The sequence below is a fragment of the Chiloscyllium plagiosum genome, unplaced genomic scaffold (assembly GCF_037043375.1).
Source record: "Chiloscyllium plagiosum isolate Xiang-an unplaced genomic scaffold, Cpla_swu_hap1 HiC_scaffold_5, whole genome shotgun sequence".
In the NCBI taxonomy this organism is placed as follows: domain Eukaryota; kingdom Metazoa; phylum Chordata; class Chondrichthyes; order Orectolobiformes; family Hemiscylliidae; genus Chiloscyllium; species Chiloscyllium plagiosum.
The window spans coordinates 55,729,369-55,754,086 of record NW_028270143.1 but is presented as its reverse complement, the minus strand read 5'-3'; the positions used below and the strand labels follow the sequence as shown (position 1 = coordinate 55,754,086).

The window sequence follows — 24,718 nt, the reverse complement described above, 5'->3', positions numbered from 1 at the left end:
TTTTTAGGGAAGGTCACTGTCCTTCTTATTTGGTCTGGCTTACATGTGAATCCAGAGCCACAGCAGCATCTCTTAACTCTTAACATCCCTCTGGACAATAAATGCTGGCCTTACCAGTGATATTCACATCCTGTGTTTCAATAAAAACAAGTTTTTATAAAATTGACCAACATATATAAATCTATAACCATCCTTTTCACTATTAACCACTATTAACCCTGGCAAGGCCTTCATCAGTCTATGTAAACGACATCTATTGGATAACCTCATCAATATATGCCACTTTTTAAAAAGGTCTCAATTAAATTAGAGAAGATCTCTCTCTAGCAAATTCATGCTGACTATGCCAATCCAAGTGTTAATTATTCCTGTCTCTCAGAACTTTTCCAAATAATTTCCTGACCACTGACATCAGACTAACTTGTCTGTAATTATCTGGCGCATGTGTGCTGCATTTGAACAAAAGAACCACATCAGCAATCGTCCCATCCCTGGCAGTTCCCTTCTGGTCAACGAAGTATTCAATGAGGAGAGATTTTTAATTTCTCTTCCTCAGAAGGTGGTGGAAGCAGAGTCTTTGGATATTTTTGAAGCAGGGATGGATAGATTCTTGGACAACAAAGGGTTGGATGGTCATCAATGTATATGGGAATATGAAGCTGAGGTTTCAATCAGGTCAGCTACTATCTGATTAAACAGTGGAACAGGCTCAAGGTGCCAAATGCCCTACCTTGCTCCTCACTTGCATGTTTGTACATACTCAAATAAAACCAAAGTATTCTTAATTTAGAAGTAAGTAGTCAAACTTTTTCTGTTCTGACTTCATTTTAATGCTTCACATTTTGTGCAACCACAGTGTGAAAACTGACAGGTGTGGGGGTTCAACCTGCAGGAATTCAGACAGAGAAACAACTAAATCTAAGCATTCTGCAAAATCTGTTGATGTCAGTGATGGAGCTTTAGAAATTGCAAACAGCCAATCCCAGGACTGTCAAGTCTGAGTCTCCACTCTACAGCTGCCATTGCTGCCCTGGAGTTCATTCTTCCAAACACTCTTAGCACAATCCCACTCGGGCTTGCAAATCACAGTTTGGGCACCCCTTATATAACTGCTCACTTACAAATGTGGTCTATGACACCAAATCTAAGGAAAATATCAACTGTAAAAACTCTAAAATCTAACCATCAGGCTTCATATAGGCCGATGCTTTCCTTATCATCCCAGTATAAATATCTAAAGTGGAATAAATGTGTTGCGGCATGCCTACTTTCAGAGTTTTGCTGATTTATTCAAATCCTCCATAATTTTAAATAATCGCAAATATTATTTAAAAAATCTATATAAATAAACCCATTAATGCACATACAAACACTCCCTTTAAAAATCCTTAAATGTAGACTAATTAATACTTTGTATTTTCTGCATTACATTTTTTTAAAAATGAAGAAATCAACTAATTAATTCACATAATTAGTACCTGGACACTTCCTTTGTGAGGGTAAAGTAAGTTTCCCTTTTGCTCATGGTCTCAATGAAATTTACTTCTGGAATTTGACAAAATATGTAGTGTTTATGTGGAATTTATTTTTCAAAACTACTTGACTTTAACCACTTGCTAGATATATGCTCATTCAATAAAAAAACATGAAAGCCAATAAAGAAAGCTTTGAGGTCAAGTTTTTACAAGTTCTCACTGACATCGTTGTCAAAGATAGCTGTTAAATGCCTGAGGCTTCCTAAGCTGATTTTCCTGCTTCTCTCTTTCCATAGTTCAACATAAAAGAAAAGCAGATTTTGGCATGGTGCCAGCTTTGAGAATAGATTCTATGTTGTGCATTTTAGCACATGCCCAAACACATACTTGAGAATGAACATGAATCACCAGGCCTCATTGGCTTACTCGACACGAGCTTTTGACACTGGGCATGCCTTTACAGGCAGCTCACCTGAAAAAGAGATTGGCATTCAGCCTTCTGTCCCATTCAAAAGAGGCGGATTCCTGGAGGAGAGCATAGGACTTTGTAAATTGCAGGCCCAAATTTTCCATTCTCCAGACAGTTGGATACCAACATCACCTGAAAGCTGTGCATTTGGACCCTGGAGAAATAATTGCCAAGGAGGTTTCTGACAAGTGGCAGGGCCAGGGGGGAAATCATGGGTCCTGATGCTATTCCTGTTTCCATATGCAATATGTCCCCTTGTCTTCTGTTCGCCCTCAACAGCTTCTATTCCATGCATTCAAAAGCGTAGTGCAGCACAGAAGGAGGAAATCAAGCTTGCTCCAGTTCTTTCACAGAAAAATCCAATCAGTCCTACAATTGCCAAACCCCCATCCCCTCCTCCATTTATTCTTTCCCTAATTTTCTTCTCCAAGTATTTATCCAATTTCATTTTCATAGCTAATTTGGGTTTGTATTCCACCTAAATATTAAGGAAGGAGTGTATTCCAAATATTAACCACTATCTGTATAAAAGCTTTTCCTCATGTCACTTCATACTCTTTTGCTAAACAATTTAAGTTAAATCTGGGTCATCTGATTATCACCCTTAAGCTAATGTAAACAGTTTATATTTATTCTAGCTAAACCTTTCATAATTTTATCTAAATCATCCAATTACTTCAAACTTGTTGGATCTTTGGAGAGCAACCTCAGCTTTTCTTGATCCTACTTAATAATTTTTGGGGCTATATTTTGGTTTTTAAGGGGTTTCATTTTCATTCCCATTATCCCGTTTATTAAATGATGCACTCACACTGTAACAACACCATCTGTATTTGAGTTAACATGAGATATTTGGATTCACGCAGGCGCAGACCTATAAGCATTCACCAGTATCAATTCTCAATAACACCTAAGTACACAACACACAAGGAAAGCATTAATTTCCTTGATACAACAGTATTTAAAATGGCTGCAGTAGGTTTACGTTAGCATCAAAAGACTTTTTTCCAAAGTAACTGATACACACACAGAAAAAGCCACCACTTTAAAGACACCTTACACAAACCTATGAGGTAGCAGCTAATGCACTTTCAGCGCATTTACGCAAAACTGGAACATTTTAAGTAGGCAGATATTATTCAATTTACAGCATCTCAGATGTCAATCACAGATTGAAATATAATAATTGGGCGGCACAGTGGCACAGTGGTTAGCACTGCTGCCTCACAGCACCAGAGACCCGGGTTCAATTCCCGCTTCAGGCGACTGACTGTGTAGAGTTTGCACGTTCTCCCCGTGTCTGCGTGGGTTTCCTCCGGGTGCTTCGGTTTCCTCCCACAGTCCAAAGATGTGCAGGGTCAGGTGAATTGGCCATACTAAATTGCCCGTAGTGTTAGGTAAGGGGTAAATGTAGGGGTATGGGTGGGTTTCGCTTCAGCGGGTCGGTGGACTTGTTGGGCCGAAGGGCCTATTTCCACACTGTAATCTAATCTAATCTAATTGACAATGCTCATTGTAATGATAGCTCTGATTTTAAACAGCCTTCAAGAAATTCCAGATACATTTTGAAGGAATTAATTCCTCAAAGCCTCCAGGTTTTCCTGGCTCCCAGGTAATACAGCATTCCATTTTGATGTGTTTTGAATTCACTCACAGGATTAGGATGTTGCTGACTAGGCCAACCTGCATTGCCCATCCCTACTTGCCCTTGGGAATGAAATGGTGAACTGCCTTCTTGAACCACTACAGACCACAATTCCATGCAATATGGTGTGCCAGGATTTGACCCATTGACACTGAAGGAGGAGCAATATATTTCTGAGTCAGGGTAGAGAGTGGCTTGGAGAAGAACTTGCAGGTGGTGATGTTCTTATGTATCTGTTGCCTTTGTCCTTCAAGATGGAAGTGATTATGGGCTTGGAAGGCAGTATCTAAGGAAGTTTGGTGAATTTATGCAGTGCATCTAATAGATGGTACACGCTGCAATGACTGAGTCTGTTACGAAGGGACTGATGTCTGTGAATGTGATATCAATCAAGTTATCTGCTCTGTCCAAGATGGTGTCAAGCTTCTATAGCATTGTTGGATTTACACTCATCCAGGCAATTGGGAGCATTCCATCATACTCCTGACTAGTACCTTGTAGAATGCTTTGGAGAGTCAGGCAGTGAGTTACTAGCTGCAGGATTCCTATCCTCTGATCTGATCATTTAGCCACTGTTTTTATATGGCTAGTTGAGTTCATCTTTTGTAAAAGTTGGTAACCTATTAAGATGTTGATTTAGTGGAGGATTCAGGGATCGCAACACCGCTGAATGTCAAGCGACATATTGAGATTTCTCTTGTTGGAGATGGTAATTGTCTGGCACTTGTGTGGTGCAAATGTTACTTGCCACTTGTCTAACTGAACCTGGATATATTCCAAATCTTGCTCCTTCGGTATCTAAGGAGTCATGAAGGGGGGCTGAACATGGTGCAGTCATCAGTAAACGTCCTCACTTCTGACCTTATGATAGAGACAAGGTCACTGATGAAGCAACTGAAGATGGTTGGGCCAAGGAAATTATCCTGAGAAACTCTTGCAAATATAGATATCTGAGCTGAGATAACAGACCTCCAAAAATTCCAGTCATCTTCTTTTGTACCAGGTATGACTCCAGTCAGTGGAGAGTTTTTCCTGATACTCATTGCCTCCAGTTTTGCTAGGGCTCCTTGATGCCACTCTCTGTCAAATGCAACTTCCATGTTGAGGGCAGTCACTATAACCATAACTTTTTTGTCCATGTTTCAAACCAAGGCTGCAAATGGAGTCAGGAGCTGAGTGGTCCTGATGGAATCCAAATTGGGTTTCAGTGAGCAACTTACTAGTGAACAAGTTTTGCTTGATAGCATGATCAAGAGTAGACTAATTGGACAGTAATTGGACAGGTTAGCTTTGCCCTGCTTTTGAACACAGGACACAGCTAGGCAATTTTCCACGTTGTTGGATAATGCCAGTGTTGTAGTTGGCCAGGGGTATTGGCAAGTTCTGGAACACATACCTTCAGTACTTTTGCTGGAGTGTTATCAGCGCCCATAGCCTTTTTAGAATTGAATGCCTCCAACTGTTTCTTGATATCATGTGCTGTGAATTGAATTAGTTGAAGATAGGCATCTGTGATGCTAGGGACCTCAAGAGATTGAGATGGATGATCCATTCAGCACTTCTGGGTAAGATTGTTGTGAATGACTCAGCCTTATTTTTTGCATGGTGGTGTTGGTCTCCCCATTATTAATGATTAGAATATTCGTGGTGCCTCCTCCTCCTCCTCCAGTGAGTAAATATAACTCAACTGAAGGGATGGAAAGTATGGTGGTCAAGTTTGCTATGACACATAAATAGGGAAGCAAGTTGTGACAATAATAAGATGACAGAAGAAGTTACATGAATGGATAAAGACCTGCAGATGAAATATAATGTGGAAAAATGTGAAACTGTCTATTTTGGCAGGATGAATAGAAATGCATATTATCTAAATGGTAAGAAAATGTAGATTTCATGCATGAATTTCAAAAGATTAGTATGTAGATATCGCAAGTAACTACAAAAATAAACAGCATGCGATCAAGTAGTGTGGTTATGCTTCATTTATGAAGGACATTGATGAAACCACATCTGGAATGCTATCAATAGTATTAGTCTCTTATTTAAGGAAGAATATTTTGGAAGCCGTTCAGAGAAGGTTTACCAGTTGACTATCTGGAATATGGGAGTGGTATTATGAAGAAAGAATTAGATTAGATTCCCTACAGTATGGATAGATAGGCTAGTTCAGGAGAGTAATAGGTGACTTATCTAAAATATAACAGTTTTGACAGGTTGGATATAAAAAGGATTATTTCTCTAATAGGAGAATCTGGAACTAGGGGTTACTGTTTAAAATAAGGGGGTCACCCATTTAAAACAGAGTTGAGGTTTTTTTTGTCTCTAGAGAGTCATGAGTCTTGAAACTCTCCTCCTGAAGATGTGGTGAATGTAAAATCTTTAAACACTTTATTAAGGCAGAGGTAGATATATTCTTGTGGAAGCAAAGGGCTAAAGGTTATCAGGTGTAGGCAGAAAAGGGGAGTTGAAGTTACATAAGATCAGTGAGGATCTTATTAAATGCCAGAGTAAGCATAAGGGGACAAATAGCATGCTTCTTGTCATATGTGTTCCATCCATACGTTGCAGTTGCTCCATCCCTTACACCTTTTCTCTTTTCCCCACCAAATCCTTATAGCCTTCCTTCTTCCTCATCATGCAGTCTCCAGTCTTCCCTCTCACACCTTGAACCCTCCATCTTCATACCCTTGCAACCTTCTCCCTTCTCCTCTTCACTCCTCATACTAACCCGTTTCGTTTTGCTGCCAATATTTCAGCCTCATGTCCCTCCATTTTATATCAGGTGGTGTGTCTGAACCAGATGACAACAATCCCTAGAGTCTTGAGCTGTGATCGCCACCTCCATGACAAGAAGTCACACAGTCACCTGGAGGCAAGGAACTGTGCTCGAGAGTAATCCAGTGGCTCATTCACCACAGCCAATTACCTTCCAAGCTTCTCTTCTGCAGACTGCTCTTTCTTATACGTGATGCTGATGGGCTCAATAGTTGTTGAAATATGTTGGATACAAATGGCGTGAGAAACAGCCTCTGATTGGAAAGGCGACTTCTCACAAATTCTCTCTCTCTCTCTCTCACATACAGGGACAATGCTGCTCTGATGGGCACCAAGGGGTGTGATGCTACCCGAGTTCAAATCCCTGAAGACACCAACCTGATGGTTAGCACTCTATGTACCCCTTCTCCCAGACCGTGTTCCTCAGATCAATCCACCCAACCAAACCCAACTTCATTATCTAACTACTTCCCAGCCAATTTACCAAATAACCCACCTCACCCACAAATCTGCCATGCTACCCACCTAGCACACCAGCCCTTCAATTACCAACTTTATACCTTACTGCCTTACCAACTTACTTGCTTTCCTACCCATCCTACCCTGGATAGTTCCTAGTCCCTGGAGTCAAATTGTGGATAGCTAGAATATTTATTGAGTCAACCAGTTCAATGTGTCACAGGACAGTCCATAATGTTTCAAATTCCTTTCATGCCTCTTTACTTCTATATCAGCAGTCCAATACTTCTCTTGTGTTTATATTATTTCCTTTAGAAATATGGTTACAATGCTCTGTCTCTTCAATTTCTTTCATGTTGCCCTCCCTTATGATTTCCAGGTTAAAGTCATTTTATTGCAACACACTGTTTTAGAGAAGTCTGTATCTTTCCATACATATGACTCTCAACTGTAGGATAATCTTCACACCATAGTGAGGACATTGCATGACAGCATCAGGCTCCCTTTAGCAACACATTCCTAGCTTCAGCTTTGGAGTACTTTTACTTGTGTGTCCAACATATTATGCTGTCTTGAATGATTATTTAAATGAGACCTCTCTATCTCCACTAATAAAGACAGTTTGGTTCTTTTACTTAAGCTCTCTTGCTAATTGCATTGCTTGAGTTAAAGTTAAGTCTTCCTTACACTGCAAAAAAAACCTGATAGGGTTTCCTCCAAAGCTCTGACTATGATCCAATCTTTAATCAGGCCATCTTCTAAGACTGCATAGTCAGTTATCTGCTAAATTATAGCATTGATAAATGAATCTTTGCTCATACCTAGTTTTTGATCTTACAATAACTATTCTGTATTCAGTGCATTATAATATAGAGTCATAGAGATGTACAGCATAGAAACAGACCCTTCGGTCCAACCCGTCCATGCCGACCAGATATTCCAACCCAATCTGGTCCCACCTGCCAGCACCCGGCCCATATCCCTCCAAACCCTTCCTATTCATATACCCATCCAAATGCCTCTTAAATGTTGCAATTGTACCAGCCTCCACGACATCCTCTGGCAGCTCATTCCATACATGTACCACCCTCTGCGTGAAAAAGTTGCCCCATAGGTCTCCTTCATATCTTTCCCCTCTCACCCTAAACCTATGCCCTATAGTTCTGGACTCCCTGACCCCAGGGATAAATACTTTGCCTATTTATCCTATCCATGCCCCTCATAATTTTGTAAACGTCTATAATGTCACCCCTCAGCCTCTGACGCTCCAGGGAAAACAGCCTCAGCATGTTCACCCTCTCCCTGTAGCTCAGATCCTCCAACCCTGGCAACAGCCTTGTAAATCTTTTCTGAACCCTTTCAAGTTTCGTAACATCTTTCTGATAGGAAGGAGACCAGAAATCCTCAACAAAATTGGTTGTCTTTTCATCCAGTCAATCTCGCTAAATCATTGTCCACTACACTGCCAATCACAAATTAGAGCAGTGACATAATTTTTATTTGACTTTGTTCTCAGCCCTGAAGTATTCCTGTATTTCATGAATCATTTGGACCAATTCTGCTTTTTTTTTAAACTTGCCAAGTGTTTGGAAGTGTTTGGATGAATCTTGTAGTGGTAAGGTGTGTGTTATGACTTATCCTGTTGTTGGTTGTCAGTCACTGAGTTGCTTCTTTATTGATTCTCTCACTACTTGGTTCCACTTTTGGGATGATTCGCGAAACTTCCTGCTGCTCTGCCTTGCTGCTGGGTGAGTCTTCAAACTTTTTCATAGCAATGTGTCTCCCCCTGATGAATAGCACTCAAAATACAGGGCAATGCACAAATTCACCACCAAAATCCCTGGGAAAATGTATTCATGGAAGGACCCACAAGAAGTCACCCCCATGAGTGTAATCAAAGGGTCAGAATCTCTGAAAGGCTGCTGGTCCAATCACAGGCTGCTTATCCTTTACATTTGCTTTTGATAGAGGAAGGGAGTAAAGGAGAGTAAAGGGAGTAAAATAGGAAAGGGAAAAGGTGAAAGAGGGTAGAAAGAGGAAAGCATAGTGATTGGGACCAGGTTGACCTCATTAACCATGAGGTTCTTAACTGGAGTTGTTAAGCTGGGCCAATCAGGAAGGCCTTGGCTGACCAATGTAACCAGGAGATTAGAGTCTCTTTGGTACAGGAAAAATATATAACCAGCAGATTAGAATCTCCTCAGTTCAGGACTGACTCAGAGCTAAAGGAAAACATATATAACCAGGAAATTAGAATCTCCTCAGTAAGAAAAACAATATATAACTGTGAGATTAGAATCTCTTCAGTTCAGGTGACTGACTCCGAGCTGACTGGCCACAACAAGTGTACTGTGAGGAGGAAGAGAATTCCCTTAGCTAGGAAGACGTTTGCCTTCTGTTTCTCTTAAAAGAAAATAACCAGGAGATTAGAATCTCCTCAGTTGAGGACTCACTGAGCTAAAGAAAAATATATATAAAACCAAGAGATTAGAAACTCCTCAGTAAGAAAAAAACCCAAGAGATTACAATCTCCTCAGTTGAGGACTGACTCCAAGCTGGTTGGCAACAGCCAGTGTACTAGTAAATAAAGGGGGGAAGTGAGGACTGCCGATGCTGGAGATTAGAGTCGAGAGTATGGTACTGGAAAAGCATAGAAGGTCAGGCAGCATCCAAGGAGCAGGAGAGTCGACATTTTGGGCATAAGCCCTTCCTGCCCAAATGGTTGATTCTCTTGCTCCTTGGATGCTGCCTGACCCTCTGTGCTTTTCCAGCACAATACTCTTGTCTACAAGTAAATAAAGGGTGATTTGGTGATGGGACCCAGCCTCTGTGCAGTTACTTCAGGAAGGAAGGAGGAAAGGAGAAGGGGTAAAGGGGAAGGGAAGGAAGGGGTAAAGGGCAAGGGAAAGAAGGGAGAAAGGGGTAGAGCGAAGGAAGGAAGAAAGGAAAACATAGGAAGGAAAAATGGGGATATAAGAGAAGGGAGGAATTGGAGGAAGGGGGAAGGGAAAAGAGGGAAAGGGGGAAGGGAAGAGAGGGGAGGTAATGGGAGTAAGGGAATCAAGGAAATGGAGGGGAAGGGAAGGGAATAGGGGAAAACAGAAGGGAAGAGAAAGGACAAAATGGGGGAAAGGAGAGAATGGGAGGAAGGGAAGGGAATGGGGAAGGGAAGAAATAGGTGAAAGGGGAAGGGAACGGGGAGAAGAGAAGGAAAAGTAGAGAATGGGGAGGGGAAGGGAAGGGAAGGGATGAAATTTGGGAGAAAGGAAGAGAGAATAGGGGAAAAGGAAGGAAAGGGAGGGAAGAGGGAAGAAGGGGAGGGAAGAGGGGAGAAGGCAGGGAATTGGGGAAAGAGAGGAAATGGGATAAAAGGGAGGAAATGGGGGAAAAGGGAGGCAAGTAGGAAAAGTGAGGGAGGGGGAATGGGGGTGAGGGAGGGGGAATGGGGATGAGGGAAGAGGAAAAGGGGAATAGATCTGAGGCAGTGAGAGAAAGATACAGAAAGGGGATGAGGAAGAGACTTCAAGGGTGTGGGGGAGTTAAAGGTTAGATGGGGAAGGATGTAACATTTTGGGAAAGCTGCAAAGAAATAGGGAGAAGAAAGCAACTGCAAGGGTTTTGAGGCATAGAAATTGGTTTTGAGAGAGAAGAGCATGCTGCAAGGAGGCAACAAAGGAATACTTTGCTAAACTGGTACAGGAAAACTTGAAATCACTGAGGTAATAAATTCCTTGCAAACGAATGTGGAATCTCAACCTTCAACTTTCATAGTTCAAGAGCCCTTTTATTTTTTAGGGAAAGTGTGTAATGAACGTTGTTTTAATGAACATACCATCAATTGTTAAATTTAAATGTGACATTGAGATCTGAGATGTAATTGAAAGGGTAATAACTCTGATTAAAACCTTCCAGCTTTTTGATAGAAACACATAACTGTGACCTCACCAGTCTGTGGAAGATTTGTTTTGGGTGCTGGCTGTTTGTGTGCCAAAATGATTATCAGTTATTTTGAAAACAAATTCTACTAACCTATGTCCACTGTCCTGTGCTAAATGAAAGTGGGGTTGAAGAAATTAATAATTTGGCTTTAATTTTAATGGAGCACTGATAATTATAATGGATACTGTTTAATTCTTCAAATTCTGCTTGTGTGGGAAATTAAATACTGCATGTTTTAGTAATGGTAAAAATGGATTATTGGTATTCAACTTCCCAATGATATTTTAATATCTGAGACTTCCAGGGATTTCAGGAATGTTTAAAAGTGACAAATACTGACCTAAAATCATTGCTGACCTATTTGAGCCAAGCATGTGAAACCAAGCATTAATAAACAAGAGTAGGCCTCAGCCAAAATTAACATCACTATTAAGGACACTGAAAATCAGATCTATATCTTCTAGTTGATTCACATCATTCTGGAAGTTGTACACTGAAATGAATGTCACTTTCTGAGCATCCAGCATGGATAAAAAATGACGTCAGGCATGGGAATTTGTAAAGGAACTGAATTTCAAGCAATACCATTTCAGCAGCAAAGCAAATGGAAAAATAAACACAAATTCAAAGATCCCTACAGTGCAAAAAGAGGCCATTCAGGCAAATCAAGTGTGCATCGATCCTCCAAAGAGCACACTATCCAGACACACTCTCCTCATGCAAGCGCCCCCCACTATCCCCCCATCCCTCCACCGCCACCACCAACCCCACCTTCCCCCAACCTCTCACCACCCTAACTGTATTTACAATAGCTAATCCACCTTGCCTGCACATCCCTGGGCACTACAGGTTAATTTACGTGGCCAATTCATCTAACCTGCGCATATTTGGACTGTGGCAGTAAACCAGAGAAAACAATGCAGACACAGGAAGAATGTGAAAACACTGCACAGTTGCCCAAGGCTGGAATTGCTGTGAAGCAGCAGTGCTAATAACCTTGCCACCGTTTCATCCCTTGATAACAAGAACCTGAAGTATCTCTATTCCCATCTCTCAACCTCAAAACCTTGCATCCAATGAAGAAATGATTTGGGAAAACAATCATTCCATGAGAACTCAAAGATATCTACAAACTTTGCCACCAGAAATTCAGTCAACAATTAAACAATGAGTTTCTGGTTTAAAATCAAACACTGCAAAGACTCTAAATATTTAATTTTAAACTGGAGAACTGGTATAGTGGGGTAAGGCATTCAATGGGATAATGGGTGATTATTTGGATTAAAATAATGTGCTAGCCTATGAAGAAAATCTGGTACAATGATGCTTATTTAATGAACCAGTGCTGGCTCTACATGGTAACATTTCTGTGATCCTGTATGGAGCCTATTCCCTCTCCTCACATTGTCAGAACAAAACATAGAAGGTATTATTACCAAATGATTGCAAAAAGTAGAAGCAAATTCTTTTTAAATTAGCCTTCCAGAACATCTCATTTGCCTTAAAAACAAATTTTGGGTCCAATTGCTAGTGTCTCAGCATTGTCACCATCTGCTGATGTTTTGGTTGCCTTGGAGAAGACTTGAAGAGGGTATATATTTCATTACTGTAGTTGATTCACGTCATTCTGGAAGTTGTAAATTGGAATAAACACCATTTTCTGAGCAACCAGCATGGATAAAAGAATGACGTCAGGCATTGAACATAGAACACAGAACATTACAGCCCAGTACAGGCCCTTCGGCCCTCAATGTTGTGCCGACCTGTGCAGGCTTGACACGCCAGATAGCCTACTCCTGCTCCTGGTTCTTATGTTCTTCTTTACATCAGGATCACCCTTTGCTCCACACAAATAGTTTTTCACTGCCTTATGTCTAGACACCTAATTTTGATAAGATTTTTAATCACTTTATTGAATTTTCTCTCAGCCTTTTCTCCATTGAAAACATGGGTACCTTCTTCAAGCTCCTTCAGAACTGAAATTCGTCATCTTGGAACCATTTTCATGAAACCTTTCTACGTATGCTCAAATATATTTGTGTCCTTCCTAAATTGCAGCAACCAGAATAAGATACAATCCTTGTGTGTTCTTATATTTGAAACCCTAATCAATAAAATTATGCACCTAAACTATGCTCTCAATCTGTTCTGCTGTCTTCAATAACTTATGCACATAAACACCCTCTGCATCTGTATCCACTTAAGTATTATGCCCTTTATTTTACATTGTCTTTCCATGTTCTTCATACCAAAATGAATCAGTTCACATTTCTCTGTATTAAGCTTCACCAGCCACTCATCTTTTCATTCTATCAATTGGTCTATATCCTTTTAAAGTTCTACACTCTCCTCTTCACCGTTCACAATATATCCAAGTTTTGTATCATCCACAAACCTTAAATTTTACCATGTACACCAAGATCTAGGTAATTTACATATATAAAGAAAAACCAAAGTCCCAAACTCTAACCCAAGGGAAGTCTAATGCAAACATTTCTCAAGCCCGAAAACCATCCAATTATCATTACTCTATTTCCTGTCATTCAGCTTCTGTGAGTAATAGCTTGTAACTTTAGACTACCGAAAGATACTTAAATATCTTTTCAAAAATAATGCAACTGTTCAGGAACTTCAGTTTGGTATCCAACGTCTATAAAAATTAGTCTATGTTGAATCAAAGTTTACAGGAAAAGAAAAAGAAAGAACTCAAAATTATCAGGTGCTACAACAGCATATATGTTATATTTCATGGCAGATTTGTTTAATTTTATAGATGTCTTGTCTCCACTTGAAATGGTAAAATGTGACTGACATATCTATTTTTCAACTAGACATAAATATAGAAAATCCTTTCAAAGCTAGTTGTCAAAGCAACAAATACAAGTTTTATCATGTTGTTTTCAGTTTACAGCAAATCTCAAATCTTGGATGAGTTTGTGCTTAAATGCCATTCAGTCAGTATTGTAACTATAGTAACTGTCATAATGCAATTCCATCCATGTTATAGCTAATGCTAACAATAACAAGAAGCATATTATAGATGTTTCTCCAGAAAGCATTTAGTGAGACATTTATCCAGGGCTTCTTATCGTACCTACTCTATTTTGCCCCAAATAACATTTCCTAGCTACTGACTCCATCCCATTCACTGGCAACAAAAAAATTAATCTGTTTTTGATATCACATCTGATCATGAAATGAATTTTCATACTCATATTCCTGTGATTTCCAAGATTACGTAAAACTTAGGATGCAGTCCACATAATCCAACAGACTGGTCAGCCTTTTGCGCCAATATGGTGGTGACTGTTTTATGTTCATCTTTCTTCATCACCTCTTGATTTTCAATTATCTTTGGAAAGTTTTCAAAGTTTGTACTGCAAAAACACAGACAAAATTCTTGTTCAAGCCTCTGCCGTTTCTTTGCTCTCCTTCTCAATTCCCAATACTAGCTTTACTTACTTCTTTCCCTAATCAAATACTCTTACTATCCGTTTTCATAGCTAGCTTTCTTCAATACACTTGCTTTCTGCCTCCTTTACGTCACTACAGTACTTCATCAACAGTCTGTTTTGAACAACATATCGTCAAGCAAGAGGATGAGACCAAAAGAGCAGAAGTAGGCTATTCGGGCCATCTAGTCTGCTCCTCCATTCAATAAGATCTGAAAATTACGTTTGTTGTATCCAACATTTGTGACTAAAAGTACGATACGAACCATAAAACAAAATTAGACAATAGTTGATCCTCACAATTTAAGATCTATATTAGCCGGTGAAGTGCGGGAACAGTGAACTAAAATACTGTACTGTCAAAAGTAAAAAATCATCGCATTGCTTGTGTAAATCTCTCGCTGCCAGCTGCCAATGTTACGAGCGCGAGCGCTGTCATGGTGCGCGCGTCCGCGGTGGGTTGGGTGGAGCTATGAGGGCGCGCGGCCGCGGTGGGTTGGGCAAACCTCCCCGAGTGCGCGCGGCCGCGGAGACTTGGGCGGAGCAGTGTACACGGGAGTGAAGAGCTTATGACGTTGCACACCTGCTCGCGAGCTTTGTGATGAGAGTTTCGAGCCAAGATCGAACCGCGGAGCGAGACTGATTGTAACTGACAGGCAGCGGCACCGTGTTTCCTGAATGTGGAGGTGGGCAGTTCGGGCACAGTGAGCTGCCAGCGCTCAACTTAGACCGGCGGCTGCTATCCTTTTACTTTCCGAGTCTGTGGTCAAGGTACAGCCGGAGGAGGCGGAGAGGGTGCGCGCGCAAGCATCTTGTCAATATTTGCAGGGAGTCGGCAGCATTGGGAAGGGCTGAAATATATGAGAAAAAGCAAAGCTTGGGTGGTACTCTCTCCACCTGACGACTAGTACAGTCTAGAAAACGTAGAGGAGCTGGTCACTCATACAGTGCTCAGGAATCGTAGGGGAGTAACACAGGTGAAGGAATGTCTGAGAACTGTTTGTAAATCCGGAATAGATCCCTATCCTAAAATAGTAAGCAAGATGTACGTCAATCTGAAATCAGGACAAATTATTTTATACTTGATTGTTGTCTTGTAGTCTCTGCTCAGTTTGCACCTAAGAGTGATCACAGAGAAGCAAAACAGCCTGCCTGTGCCCATGTGATATGGCAGCGGGCAAGACTGCCAAGATATTATTGAATTAGGTTTGTTTATTTTATGACAATCAGTTAATGGGGAGTGTGTTCATTTGCACAAGAATATTGTGGGAGTTACAAGTGATAGTCGAAGATGTTAGTATGTTAACTAGCTTTCATTTGTAAGGTTGTGAATCTGAGAGCTAGTAGACTCATACAGCCCTTCGGCCCAACGCGTCCATGCCAATCAGGTTTCCTAAACTGCACTAGGCCTATTTGCTAGCGTTTGATCCATATCTGTCTAAAACCGCAGAGAATAGGTGGTATGCAAGTCCATTTGCAAGTTGTTCCTGATGGACAGTTAGCCAATTAACTGTGGTGAATGTTAAGCAAATTAATGAATACTCACTGGAGTGTCGGAAGCTGAGGGGTGACCTTATAGAGTTTTAAAAATAATGAGGGGCATGGATAGGATAAATAGACAAGGTCTTTTCCCTGGGATGGAAGTACAGGGCATAGATTTAGGGTGAGAGGGCAAAAATTTAAAAGGGACCTAACGGACAACTCTTTCATGCAGAGAGTGATCTGTGTACGGAATGAGCTGCCAGAGGAAGTGGTGGAGGCTGGTACAATTACAAGATGTAAAAGGCACCTGGATGGGTATATGAATCGGAAAGGATTAGCGGGGTATGGGCCAAATGCTGGCAAATAGGACTAGACTAGGTCAGGATGTCTGGTCGGCAAGGATGAGTTGGACCAAAGCATCTGTTTCTGTGCTTTGCGTCTGTATGACTATGACATTGTACATTCGACTAACAGTCCCAAATATGATTGAAAATGAGTAGGTAGTGGGAAAGTGATGAATTTAAATATTAGTCATTGTTAGGGTAAAGGTACTCCAGAAACTATTGGACTTTAAAGACTGAAGAGTCCCCAAGACCAGTTAGTCTGTAAACGAGAGTCATAAAAGAAATGTTGCCAAAGGTAATAGATGCATTAGTTTTAGTCTTCCAAAATTCCTTAAATTCTTGAAGGATCTGGTCAGAAAATACATTACACCTTTATTCAAGAAAGTAAGGGAAACAAGGTGGGAAACTAAACCAGTTTAACGACCACTTGTCATAAGGGAGGTTCTAGAATTCATTTTTAAGGCAACATATTGTGGCAGTTGCCACAAAATAAGAATATATATAATATTGTAAGAGGTTGCACATTATCACAAATATAGAATTAAACAGCTAACAGTAAGCAGAATCTAGGAATAAATGGATCATTTTGGAATGATAAGCTGTAAATAGTAGAGCACTGCAGGAATTGGGTCCTCAACTATTTACAATTTATGTCAATGTTTGGCTGAGGGAGCCAAAAAGTATCATAACTAAATTTGCTGAAGACATCAAGATAGATCGGATGATAAATTATCAGCAGGAGATAGAGAGTATCCAAAGGATTATAGACACAGTAAGCAAATAGTTGGTGACAAATAATAATTGGTAAATGTGTTTTTGTCTGTTTTGACTGAAAGATTAGAAAAATATACCAGTTAAATGGGGAGAGATTGCAGGACTCATTGTATAGGGCAATTTAGGAGTCCTTGTGCATGAATTGCAAAATGTTAGTTTGTAGGGACAGCAAGTGATTAGGAAGGCAGATGAAATGTTGGCATTTATTGCAAGGGATATGAAATATAAGAGTGAAGAAGTCTCACTGCACCTGTATGTTTTCTTGGTGAGAATGTATCTGCAGTACTGCATACATTTTTGTTGTCTTATTCAGAAGAAGGCTGTAATTACTTTAAAATTAGCTCAAAAAGTTCACTCCACTTATCTCAGGGTTGAAGGGCTCTCCTTGTGAAGCAAGGTTGAGCAGATTAGGCCCATATGTATTGGATTTTAGAATGAGAAGTGATTTTATTGAAGCACACGGTCTTGAAAGGGCTAGATTGGATGGATGACACAAGAATGTTTGTGGTGGAGATACAATAAGGAGCTGTGCTGAGATATTTTGGGGTGCTCCTTAATGTTAATTGTAAAACATAAGTTAATTATAGACTTTGAGTTTTGAAAGAATCTAAACGTGTGGCACTGGAAAAGCAGAACAGGTCAAGCAGCGTCCAAGGAGCTCTAAATTTCACTACTCCTGTTTAGTAACAAGACTTAGTCCAGCAACAGCTATTTTTGTATTTTACAGAATTATTTGTCACAACAAGAACAAAAATGTACTTAATGAAAGCAGTGACTTTTGGCCTATCCAAGATGGTATACCAGTTTGTGACACTGGTTTGACTGGCCATGGGTCTCCTGTTCTGTTTACTGAAGTTCTTCTGTCTTCATATTTCCTTGTGCATTGAACCACTGAAAGCCAAGTTTTATTAACCCATCATAAAAAACAAAAGAATCACAGATAGGGTCATAGAGATGTACAGCATGGAAACAGACCCTTTGGTCCAACCTGTCCATGCCGACCAGATATCCCAACCCAATCTAGTCCCACCTGCCAGCACCCGGCCCATATCCCTCCAAACCCTTCCTATTCATATACCCATCCAAATGCCTCTTAAATGTTGTAATTCTACCAGCCATGACACCAAAATTGGAGGTGTAGTGGACAGCGAGGAGGGTTACCTCAGATTACAACAGGATCTGGACCAGATGGACCAGATGGGCTAAGAAGTGGCAGATGGAGTTTAATTCCGATAAATGTGAGGTGCTGCTTTTTGGGAAATCAAATCTTAGCAGGACTTATACACTTAATGGTAAGGTCCTAGGGAGTGTTGCTGAACAAAGAGACCTTGGAGTGCAGGTTCATAGCTCCTTGAAAGTGGAGTCGCAGGTAGATAGAATAGCGAAGAAGGCGTTTGGTATGCTTTCCTTTATTGGTCCGAGTATTGAGTACAGGAGTTAGGAGGTCATGTTGCGGATGCTGCAAATCAGAAACAAAAACAGAAATTGTTGGAAAAGCTCAGGAGATCTGGCAGAATCTGTGGAGAGAAATCAGAGTTCACACTTTGGGTTCAGTGACCCTACCTCAGAACTGATGGTAGCTAGGAAAGTGTCAGTATATATGCAAAAGGTAGGGTGGGGGGAGGGGTAAGGACTAAATGATAGGTAGGGATAGAGCCCAAAGAGAGAGAAGAACTGTTGAACAGACAAGAGTCGATAACAATCTGGAGAGTATATGATTATTAATTGGGACTGTTAATGGCTCGCAATGGTTTGTGTGTAATAGCAGACTGTGCATTTAAAGCAAGGTTTGATGTGTGGAAGTTAGTAAGGATATGGATGAGCTCAAGCTCCTAAGCTATGGAGATATGGAGTCTGGAAAGCTGCAGAAAATGAGGTGCTGTTCTTCCAGCTTGGCCAGGGAACGGGGTGGTGTGTTGAAATGGCAGGTTCAGCACCCCATTTTCTGCTTGGGGATCCTGCAGCCTTTTGGACTCCATATTGAGTTCAATGACTTTAGGGCTTGAGCTCTCCCATGCCCTTACCCCAACCCCCACAAGCCAGGACTTGTTATCATGCAGTCTGCTAATACACACAATCCATTGTTAGCCGCCATTAATAGCTATTCACTCTAACAGCTAGATCGTCATCCACTCCTTTGTCTGTTTAACTGTTCTTACCTTTTGCATTCAATTTCCACCTATTAGTTACTCTTACCCCTCACCCTACCTTCTGCATATAAACCAACATTTTCCTAGCTACCATCAGTTCTGAGAAAGGGTCACTGGACTTCATAGAATCGTAGAATCCCTACTGTGTGGAAACAGGCCCCTTTTGGCCAACAAGTCCACAGCAATACTCTGAAGAATGTCCCACCCCAACCCATTCCCCTAACCTATTACTCAACATTTACCCCGGAGTAATGCACCTAACCTACACATCCCTGAACACTATGGATAATTTAGCATGGCCAATTCAGCAACCTGCATATCTTTAGATTGTGGGAGGAAACCGAAGCACCCAGAGGAAACCTGCGCAGACATGGGGAGAATGTGCAAACTCCACAGAGATAATTGCCCAAGTGTAGAATCGAACCTTGGTCTGTGGTGCTGTGAGGCAGCAGTGCTAACCACTGAGCCACCATGCCGACTTGAAACATTAACTCTAATTTCTCTCCACAGATGCTGCCAAATCCGCTGAGCCTTTCCAGCAATTTCTGTTTTTGATTTTATTAACCCTTGCTAGCTTTCATCTCCTTGTATGATCAGAGATATCATGACATCTAATTGACTTATTACTTCCTGGTCAATCCTTAGCTGAATAATGTTTCTCTAAATCTTGATTTTTTAAAAAATTGATAGTCTTAGTTACATCAGTCACAGGTGAGGTGCCGGAAGACTGGAAGTTGGTTAACGTGGTGCCACTGTTTAAGAAAGGTGGTAAGGACAAGCCAGGGAACTATAGACCAGTGAGCCTGACGTCAGTGGTAGGCAAGTTGTTGGAGGAAATCCTGAGGGACAGGATGTACACGTATTTGGAAAGGCAAGGACTGATTAGGGATAGTCAACATGGCTTTGTGCGTGGGAAATCACGTCGCGCAAACTTGATTGAGGTTTTTGAAGAAGTAACAAAGAGGATTGATGAGGGCAGAGCGGTAGATGTGATCTATATGGATCACATTCAGTAAGGTGTTTGACAAGGTTCCCATGGGAGATTGGTTAGTAAGGTCAGATCTCATGCAATACAGGGAGAACTAGCCATTTGGATACAGAACTGGCTCAAAGGTAGAAAATGGAGGGTTGTTCTTCAGAATGGAGGCCTGTGACTAGTGGAGTACTACAAGGTTTGGTGCTGGGTCCTCTACTTTTCATCATTTATAGAAATGATTTGGATATGAGCATAAGAGGTATAGTTAGGAAATTTGCAGATGACACCAAAATTGGAGGTATGGTGGATAGCAAAAAAGGTTTCCTCGGATTACAATAGGATCTTGATCAGATGGGCCAAGGGGCTGAGGAGTGACAGATGGAGTTTAATTTAGATAAATGCGTGGTGCTGCATTTTGGGAAAGCAAATTTTAGCAGGACTTATACACTTAATGGTAACGACCTAGGGAATGTTGCTGAACAAAGACACCTTGGGTGTGCAGGTTCATAGCTCCTTGAAAGTGGCGTCGCAGGTAGGTAGGACAGTGAAGAAGGCGTTTGGTATGCTTTCCTTTATTGGTTAGAGTACTGAGTACAGGAGTTGGGATGTCATGTTGCGGATGTACAGGACATTGGTTAGGCCACTGCTGGAATATTGCATGCAGTTCTGGTCTCCTTCCTATCGGAAAGATGTTGTGAAACTTGAAAGGGTTCAGAAAAGATTTACAAGGTTGGAGGATTTGAGCTATAGGGAGAGATTGAATAGGCTGGGACTGTTCTCCCTGGAGTGTCAGAGGCTGAGGGATAACCTTACAGAAGTTTATAAAATCATGAGGGGCATGGATAGGATAAATAGACAAAGTCTTTTCCCTGGGGTGGGGGAGTCCAGAATTAGAGGGCATAGGTTTAGGGTGAGAGGGGAAAGATATAAAAGATACCTAAGGGGCCACCTTTTCACGCAGAGGGTCATACGTGTATGGAATGAGCTGCCAGAGGAAGTGGTGGAGGCTAGTACAATTGCAACATTTAAAAGACATCTGGATGGTATATGAATAGTACAGGTTTAGAGGGATATGGGCCGAGTGCTGGCAGGTGGGACTAGGTTGGGTTGGGATAACTGGTCGGCATGGACAGGTTGGACGGAAGGGTCTGTTTCTGTGCTGTACATCTCTGTGACTCTATGACTTCCTGATATTGCCTCACTCATTCTTTAACATGACAATATGACATAGGAACAAATGTAGGCAATTCGGCCTATTGAGTATACCTCACCATTCGATGAGATCATGGATGAACTGATAATCCTTGACTTTATTTTTCTTGCCAATTCCCCCTTCCTTTGATTCCATTATTGATTAGAAGTCTGTCTATCTCAGACATGTCTCTATGTTAAAGAACTCCATAAATTAAGTACTCTCAGAAGAAATTGCTTCTTATGTCCTCGCCAGGCAACACATACCCTTGAGATTATGCCTCTGATCCTCGATTCTCACTCGTGGAAACCACTTCTCTTCCATATCTACCCTTTAATAATCTCATATGTTACATCAATGTCACCTCTCATTCTTCTAAACTCCAGTCAATACAGAGCTGAAAATGTGTTGCTGGAAAAGCGCAGCAGGTCAGGCAGCATCCGAGGAACAGGAGAATCGATGTTTTGGGCATAAGCCCTTCTTCAGGAACGTCGAAACGTAGATTCTCCTGTTCCTTGGATGCTGCCTGACCTGCTGCGCTTTTCCAGCAAAACATTTTCAGCTCTGATCTCCAGCATCTGCAGTCCTCACTTTCTCCTCCAGTCAATACAGAGCCAACATACGCAGTCTGTTGTAAGAAAATCCCCCTAAGCCAAGTGACTGCCTCCAATGCCTGCATAATCTTTCTTTCAGTATTGGGCCAAGAAGGACACTCTGCATCATTGTCACTTCTAAGCAAGGTAAGGATATTATCATAAGACCATTAGACATAGGGAAGAAATTAGGCCATTCAGCCCATTGACTCTGCTCCACCATTCAATCATGGCTGATAAGTTTCTCAACACCATTCTCCCGCTTTCTCCCCATAACGCTTGATAACCTTGATACACAGGAATCTATCTATCTCAGTCTTAAATATCAATGACCTGGCCTCCACAGCCTTCTATGGTAGTGAATTCCATAGATTCACCACCCTCCGGCTGAAGAAGTTTCTCCTTATCTCCATTCTAAAGGGTCTTCCTTTTACTCTAAGGCTGTGGCCTTGGGTCCTAGCGTCTCTTAAAAATGGAAACATCTTCCAACCATCTACTCTGTCCAGGCCATTCAGTACTCTGTATGTCTCAATTAGATCCCCTCCTCATCCTTCTAAACTCCATTGAGTATAAACCCAGAGTCTTCAAATATTCCTCATATGTGAAGCTTTTCATTCTTGGGATCCCATCCTCATGAACCTCCTCTGAACATGCTCCCGGGCCAGAACATCCTTCCTGAGATATGGGGCCCAAAACTGCACACAATACTCCAAATATGGTCTGACCAGGACCTTATACGGTGTCAGAAGTACATCTCTGCTTTTGTGTTCAAGTCCTCTCAAAATAAATGCCGTCATTGCATAACTACTGACTCAACTACTGCAAGTTTACCTTGAAAATTCCTGGACTAGAACTCCCAAGTCTCTTTGCATTTCAGACTTCTGAATTTTCTCCCCATTTAGAAAATAGTCCATGCCTGTATTCTTCCTACCAAAGTGCATGACCTCTCACTTTCCCACGTTGTACTCCATCTATTACTTCTTTGCCCACTCTCCTAATCTGTCCAAAGCCTTCTGCAGCCTTTCTGCTACCTGTCCCTCTACCTAGCTTTTTATCATCTGCAAACTTAGCCAGAATGTCCTCAGTTCCTTCATCTAGATCGTTAATGTAGAAAATGAAAAGTTGTGGTCCCAACATTGAGCCTTGCAGAACACAATTTGTCAGTGGTTGTCATCCTGAAAAGGACCCTTTTTTCCCTGATCTCTGCTTTCAGCCAGACAGCCAGGCTTCTATCCATGCTAGCACCTTGCCTCTGACACCTTGGGCCCTTATCTTACTCAGTAGCCTTCTGTGCGGCACCTTGTCGAAGGCTTCTTGAAGTCCAAGTAGATAACATCCATTGGCTCTCCTTGGTCTAACCTGCCCATTAATTCCTCAAAGAATTCTAACAGACTTGTCAGGCATGATTTCCCCTTGATGAAACTATGCTGACTTTGCCCTATTTTACTATACACTTGCAAGTATTCGGAAATCTCATCCTTCACAATGGATTCCAGGAGCAAGGTTGGGCTAATTAGTCTGTAATTTTCCATCTTTTGCCATACTCCCTTTATAGACAGGGATGTCATGTTAGCGATTTTCCAGTTCTCTGGGGACCTCTCTGATTCTACCGATTCCTGAAAGATGCCTGCTAACGCTTCCGCTATCTCTTCAGCTATCTCCCTTAGAACTCTGGGATGTCGTCCATCTGGTCTTTATCTACCTTCAGGCCATTCAGTTTTTCTAGCACCACCTCCTTGGTGATGGCCACCATACTCAGCTCTGCCCCCTCACTCTTTTGAATTTTTGGAATTTTACTCATGTTTTCCAACATGAAGACTGATGCAAACTAATTATTCAGTTCCTCAGCCATTTCCTTGTACCCGACCACTACCTTTCCAGTGGCGCAATGTCCCTCTTTTGCCCTTTATATATCTAAAGAAACTCTTACAGTCTTCCTTTGTATTACTGGCTAGCTTACCCTCATATTTAATCTTCTCCCTTCTTATTTCTTTTTGTTGCCCTCTGCTGGTCTTTGTAAGCTTTCCAATCCTCTGGTTTCCCACTGCCCTTCGCCACATTATATGTTTTCTCTTTTTTTGCTTTTATGTTATCCCTGACTTCTCTCGTCAGCCACGGTTGCCTCGTCCTCCCTGTACCATGCTTCTTTTTCCTCTGGATGAATCTCTGCTGTGTTTCCTGAATTACTCCCAGAAACTTCTGCCATTGCTGTTCCACTGTCTTTCCTGCTAGGCTCCTCTGCCAGTCAGTTCTCCCCAGCTACTCTCTCATGCCTCTGTAGTTGCCTTCATTCAGCTGTAATACAGTTACTTCTGATTCTATCTTCTCCCTCTCAAATTGCAGAATCAATTCCATCATATTACGATCACTGCCTCCTAAGAGTTCCTTCACTTTGAGCTCCCTTAGCAAGTCTGCCTCATTGCACCACACTAAATCCAGTATCGCCTGTTCCCTAGTGGGCTCCACCACAAGCCATCCCATAGATATTCCACAAATTCCTTTTCTTGCAATCCACTACCAACATTATTTTCCCAGTCCACTTACATATTAAAATCCCCCATAATAACTGTGACTTGGATTTCCTACACATCTTTTCTGTCTTCTGGTGTATCTTACACCTGACTACTATTTGTACATAACTCCAACTTTTATTTTTGCCTTTTGTGGTCCTTAATTCTACCTACACAAGTTAGATTCGATTAGATTCCCTACAGTGTGGAAACAGGCCCTTTGGCCCGACCAGTCCACACCGACCCTCCGAAGAGTAACCCACCCAGACCCATTTCCCTCTGACTAATGCACCGAACACTATGGGCAATTTAACATGGCCAATTCACCTGACCTGCACATCTTTGGATTGTGGGAGGAAACCCACACAGACACGAGGAGACTGTTCAAACTCCACACAGACAGTCGTCTGAGGCTGGAATCGACTCTGGCTCTGTGAGGCAGCAGTGTTAACCACTGACCCACCGTGCTGCCCAGATTCTACA

At 41.5% G+C, this 24,718-nt stretch overlaps 1 protein-coding gene and 1 long non-coding RNA gene across 5 annotated transcripts in view; one reads left to right on the top strand and one right to left on the bottom strand.

The window, feature by feature from the left end:
- Window positions 1-14,930, bottom strand: part of LOC148149937 (uncharacterized) — a 101,330-nt gene extending 86,400 nt beyond the window's left edge. The window contains exons 1-2 of the long non-coding RNA XR_015757196.1: window positions 14,798-14,930; window positions 13,974-14,139 (exon numbers count right to left, since the gene is read on the bottom strand). This is a non-coding gene — a long non-coding RNA (uncharacterized LOC148149937). The remainder of the gene's footprint in view (window positions 1-13,973; window positions 14,140-14,797) is intronic.
- Window positions 14,754-24,718, top strand: part of LOC122549888 (tyrosine-protein phosphatase non-receptor type 3-like) — a 221,382-nt gene continuing 211,417 nt past the window's right edge. For 3 of the 4 annotated variants that reach the window (XM_087987187.1, XM_043690067.2, XM_043690066.2), the window contains exon 1: window positions 14,754-14,900. The gene's annotated coding sequence lies outside the window, so the exon portion shown is untranslated. Of the gene's footprint in view, window positions 14,986-24,718 lie in introns of all 4 variants that reach the window. The other variant, XM_087987184.1, reaches the window with a different exon arrangement.